At 36.6% G+C, this 6,191-nt stretch overlaps 1 long non-coding RNA gene across 1 annotated transcript in view; it reads left to right on the top strand.

Moving 5' to 3' along the window:
* The first annotated feature begins 309 nt into the window (after positions 1-309).
* Positions 310-6,191, top strand: part of LOC108639576 — a 176,722-nt gene continuing 170,840 nt past the window's right edge. The window contains exon 1 of the long non-coding RNA XR_001920591.2: positions 310-463. This is a non-coding gene — a long non-coding RNA (uncharacterized LOC108639576). The remainder of the gene's footprint in view (positions 464-6,191) is intronic.

Genomic DNA, 6,191 nt, shown 5'->3' on the forward strand with positions numbered 1-6,191 from the left:
ACCTCATACTTCAAGGGGCCAGGATGCTCAGCTGGGATGTGAGAGAAGGCTAAAGAAAGAACTAGGATATGCCTCTGTACACTGTATTTTTGTAGTGCCCACTGATTTGTTCAGATATGAAACAATAAATCATATGAAAGTTTTGAATTTTCATGAGACAGGAAAACTTTCCTTCACAGTTCTGGATCCAGGAAGTTTCTTGTGCATTAGCTTCTGTTATATGATGCTGGAGGTAAGAAGGCAAAAATATAATTCCATTTTTTGTATCTCTTCTAAATGACTTTATTTTCTGCTTGCTTTCTTAGGGAGGCCCTTCCAAGCAATAGAATTCTATGTTATCATTCTCCCAAGGCAGAGTGGAGGTATAGAGCAGCTATGTCAGTCAGCAACTTCTGTGCCAAGAAATGGGGAAGAGTTGCTTTAAGGCCACAAGATCGTTATGCAGTCATCAGACTTCCATGTGGTTAGTATTGATCTTTTCTGGATATTCTGAGATCATGAGCAAGAAGTAGGAGGAATTGGCTGGGTCTGTTATCCTTCTTACAAAAGAAACTTAACTATGGCACGTATTGCAGACTCTACAATTAAAATTGAGTGTAAAATTCTGAATTAAACAACTTGATCAGCTAAATGCTCTTACTGCTAGAAAATGGTTTCTGCTGTCTGAATCCCATCAAAATTGGAAACTGTATTAGGAGGAAACAGCTGAAGTTTACTATCACAATGGATCACTTTTTGTTTTCTCATTCCTTAAACAGAATTTTCATATTTAGCTTTCATACTTTTTGAGGGTAAAATGGGGAAGAAAAAATTACTGTTTATATGATTCCTTTTCCATTTCAATGAAAGAAAAATTACATTTTGATTTTCAACATAATTTAATTCTCTTAAATAAATAGTTATAAAAATAAAAATATGAAGAGCCAAGTATGATATATATATTTAAATGATGGAAGAAAACCTTCTTTTAACATACAGAATTACTAACAGTTTGCACATTTGACTGTAGGGGGAGTGAATATTCATAATAGGAGGAATTTCACAATATGAAATGTCAGTAGTTACTGACAATCTGTAGATATCAAAGAATGAGCACTGGCACATTAATAAGGAACTTAAAAGCAGATCCGCAGTCTAACATCTTAATAACTATAAAACTACAACTTCTACATGAGTCATATGTTTGAACTCCAAACTATCTTATAAAATTTAGCTAGAACACATTTTTCTTGACACAAATGAGTATATTAATTTCCATAAGATATTATCTCTTGCCATATATTTAATTCAGATTCTCTTTCTACTCCCACTAAAATAATTGCTTACAACATACTGACTTGATTTTATATGGCTAATTAGAGCAGTGCATGGAAAAAAATAGGTTTGCAGGTAATACTAAAATTAAATATGTTAATCTGTAGCTCAGTGCACACATTTTGTATGAGCTTTAATTTGCTATATAAATTATAGTTCTGTGTTTATAAAATGCCCTTGAAAGAATGTCCTATTTTTTTGAATACTAATACCACAGGGAAACAAATATACAAAGCTTTTAGCTATAGGCTATATTTGCATAAATTAAGACAAGTAGTCAGTCTGAATATCCAACTGTAGATATACTTTTAAAAGATATTCTACATAGAGTTGCTAGGACTTTGCGTATTTAAGATTTACGGTTTTTTAACAATGTAGCAGCCTTTCATGATAGGCAAGTGAATTTTGAACAATGAGGCATAAATAGTGTAATAAATAGGCTGTGGTTTATCAGCTAGAGTGTGGAACAAATAATTCAAAAGGCTCTGAACTCATTTCTGTATGAGCTAGTAGCACATATCTCCAGTCCCAGTCTGCTTTACAGGTTTATTCTAGAAAAAGCTGGTATGGTTCTCTCAGTGTAGTTTCCCAGTGCAGTGTATGTATTTTGTGACATGACTGCAGTGACACGTGCTATTCCCACAGAGATTCTGGTAACCTCAGCTAAAAGACTGATCATCATTTTTTAGAAAACTCTCCTTCCGTGTGAATTCAGTTAATATTCACTAATGATAGGGAGAAGGCAATTACAAAATCTATAATGCAGAGTATGTCCAAAATTTTACTTAAAGGTTGTTATTAAGAAGGGCAAAGGGATATGCATGACCAATACACTTATGCTTTTTTCACAGGCAGAGTGATCAAAACCTTCTCTCCTGTTTAGGCAGTGGTAGCAAATCCAGTATAGGGATCAAATCCTTAAATATGTACAAGAACCTAAATCCTTTCCATCTCTGGCCCAGGAACAGTATCTCTACTGGAGGTACGTAGCCATGTGGGGTGGAACGAATAGGAAACATCCCTGAAAATGTTTGTTTTGAAACAGTATCTTAATTCATTTTTATTTCCCATGCCTCTGTGTTAGTAATCAAGATCTTGAATGTTCTTGACAGAACAAAGTATCACTGGTCAGAAAGTTTTTGATGAATCTATGACTTAGACTTTCAATAGTGTTAAGAGTATTATCATTTGGGCTGTATGTTATCGCTTCCTTTACCATCCTAAGAGGCAGCAGTATGCACTGAGTCTTCCCACTAGCTTCACAGTAGAAGAACAGAAAACTCAGAGTTAATTTAACCTTCAGATTGTCAAAGTAAAATAAACAGTATTTTAAATGAAAATAGCTAGTCAGGGAATAGTTCACAGTGAAGAACTTCATTTTTTATTCATTCTCTTCATACAAGGTGAAGATCATACAAGTGAATGTCTAATGTTGTTCCTCTGAGGGAGTGTCATTGAAAGTATCACCTAGAATTAATGGTTTGATGATGCTGAACAAACCCGGAATGTTTTTTAGTGACACTACTATTTTTGGATGAAAATTTCCCTCTCGAATTTTATTCATTTTATATAATGCTGTTTGTGTGATTAAGTCATGAATTTAACTTTTTGGCAAAATAACCCTTCACCATCAGCTTTCCAATGAGATTATTTTGGTTGTCCATTGCTACTTGCTGTGATATGGAATTTAGTATAGCGTGACGATAAATCTCCTCATTTACTAGAAGAAAAAAGCACATTACATAAACAAATGTCACCAGCTATGACTAGATACATGTCAGTATGAGCCAAAGCCCTAGTTATGAGAACTGGTAGAAGAAATACAATCTCTAGTGATACTTCTGTCAATCTTTAAGCCGTGGTCAGAAGTTTATGTGACACCTTTTTATGTCTTCTCCTAGTAACAGCTAGTTACTATGTTAACATACATAGTTAACATAGTTAACTATGACTATAATAGAGGGAAACATGGCAGCTGAATGATAAGGAGGGTATGACAAGGTCTAACACAACTTCCCAGATTGACTTAGCCTAAGAAGACATTGGCTGGATTTACTGAGAGGCCCTGCAGTTAAAACCCACAAACTCCACTTAGGAATGGTAAAAATCAGGGACAAAGGAAGAATGAGCCTTAGTCCTTTCCTCCCATTGCAATGAGAGCTCATACAATCTGTACTGAGAGCAATGTAATTTGCTTCTGCCTGAAAACTGTCAGCTAAGATCAAGTGAAACTTCAAATGGAACAATTTCCTGCAAGAGTTGCTAAATTCTGTCAGTCTTTCTTTGGAACACTGGGGGACAAAACAGGCATATGCTGCAGATCTGTATTTTGGAATGCTCTCTGGGTGGTGTCTATGTAGATGCAATTCTGGAATGTTTGGTGGAACAGAACATGGAATACATAAACATTCTAGGAATGGGAAAGCAGAGGAGAGGGAGAAAGGAAGGAAAAAAATAGATGTTGATAACTGTTCCAGCCTTTTTGAATCACAGGTTTATCAGATACTGCATAGTCTCAGTATCTCTGAATTAGTATCTCATTGAGGTGCGAACTTACTAATTAATTTCTAAACAATATTTTGGCTGGAAAGACAAAGAATTAACAACACAGTTGTCCATCTTCAAAGATGGAGAATACCAGAACTAAACCATGCAGAGAATAGCAAACTAGAATATTTTTTCTGACTAAGACTACTGTAGGGTGTTAAAAACAATCACAACACTTGCATCTGATACAGGATCCTTTTAATTAATTAGTCAACAATGGTCAGGTCTTAAGTCAATGCACCAGAGTCACTGGACTGAACTGGACTAAAGCTAATTATTCCCAGTTCCTACTGTCAGACAAAGATGTTTTGATAATGACTTCTAACAGAGTAACAATGATAGTGCTAAAAAAGAGGAGGAAATAAAAGATGATTCTTCAAAATAAAATCAGTTTTATGTCAACATATTTATCTAAGAACTGCAACTACTATGTCTTAAATCAATCAAACATCTGCTTTTTGATTTTGAAAATCTGTGACTACTATCCCACTGAGCTTCTCCATTTGCTCTGATTGTAAGGAGTGTTGTTGAAGCTTGTTGACATAGTTTTCAAACTTTTCACATTACAAGGAAGGTCACTGCATTTAGCCCATGCTACACTCTTTTTTCACACACACTGACACTCACTCACTTCTACTATTGGACATATTTTACACAATATAATGAGTCGTGATATTGGGGCTACAGAAGTTGTTCTGAATTTGTCACACATTGCATCCCACCTTTGGGCCTTGGCTGAAAGAGGTCTGTCTGGCAGTGGGAAAAGACAGAATGGAGAGAATCTTACTTTTAATGCACTAATTCATTTGACCCTTTTTTCATACAAATTGGCATGGTTATCTGCCTTTTCTTCCAAAGCTCACGCTCTGCTCTTCCAGATTTAAGGTTCACGTGTAATGAGTTTTTTTTGATGTCACTTGTTTTTGAAAAATGCGACAAACCCCTAAGTTTTAGGGTTCTAAAAAATTTGGGAAATCTATTAGTTAAAACAACTGGAAGTATTTTTTAAAAAGCACAACAAAACAAACCCCATACTAACTATGTTTAGTACTGTCAGTATGATGAGATACATGCAGATCCTCAGCTGTGGCTCTGGTACAGAAATTCTGGAGTGTGTGATGTTTTAATCTTCAACATGATTTAGCTGCTAGAAAATGTGTATTTTTAATATCAAAGTTTTGTTATATAAGCATAGGAAAATTTTGCAAACCATCAAACTTAATTTTTTCTTACAACTGTTTAAGTTAAAAATGAACTAAACCTTTCCCAAAAACTGATCTAAAAAATAATTACGTTTCTGTTTGAGTCTTTATATGCCAAGTTATAGCCTAATATCAAAGTGTAACTATTTATCTATTAAGAATTCCAGTAAATCCTCTTTACCACTCTTGGATCAAACCATGAAATCTTTAAAAACCTTTCCTTTTGACTTTGATTCTCCCACCTTTCTGTGTTTATGACGAGTGATATACCTGTATGTCTGGATTCTGTGCAAAGCAGAATTGTTCAGTGGAATTATTATTTTTGCCTAGATATTTTATTGTGAATATTCCTATAAGTAATCCCAATGACATAATTTCTTCCTAAATGATTATTTCTAAATGCTTTAAAAGAGCATAGTAGCTGTCTTATAAAAAGATACGGCTTTTTGGAGTACTTGCCTGCTTCCAATGCACAGTGTCCATTGCCAGCCTACGCATCAGCTTTAGAAAGCAGCATCACTGTTTTCTCATTTTTTTTTCTTTTTTCTTTCGATCTGTGAAAAATCCCAGTCTTGTGAAAAGCACTAATTAATGCTGGTGAAATCTGGGGAGTTGGACCCTCGTGGGAGTAGCTAAATCAGGGTAAACTGAGTATTAAGTTTTAAAGCACTATTTTATGGCTACCAGCACATGAGCCAGATGACAATCTGGCCATCAGTTCATACTTGTGGCATTTGTTCTTCATCTGTGTAGAGCAGAGGCTGCCGTGTGAAGTGTCGGGCCATGCATCCTGCCATGAGGGGCTCCATCAGTGGGGAGGTTGGGTGGTTATACACATCGCAAGCCTTATTCTTAGGAATAAAGGAGTGTTGGTAGGACTGACAGGCTGCGCTGAAACTGCGGGCGCTCAGCGGCCCCAGCTTGACCTTCTCCATCCTTGAAGGGCCCTTCCAGACAATGACACATCGGGACCGTGTCCCCTCACCTGGGCAGCCGGGCACAGCGTTCGCCAGGAGAACGCTTGGGCTTGCGGGAAGGTCGCAGAACAGGACGCCGCGATTTGCTCAGGGCAGCCCGAGCGGCAGAGCTTTGTACGAGCCCACGCGGTGGGCAGAGCGAGCGGCTCCC

Source organism: Manacus vitellinus, unplaced genomic scaffold, assembly GCF_001715985.3.
Source record: "Manacus vitellinus isolate BGI_N305 unplaced genomic scaffold, ASM171598v3 scaffold_21_pilon, whole genome shotgun sequence".
Taxonomy (NCBI): domain Eukaryota; kingdom Metazoa; phylum Chordata; class Aves; order Passeriformes; family Pipridae; genus Manacus; species Manacus vitellinus.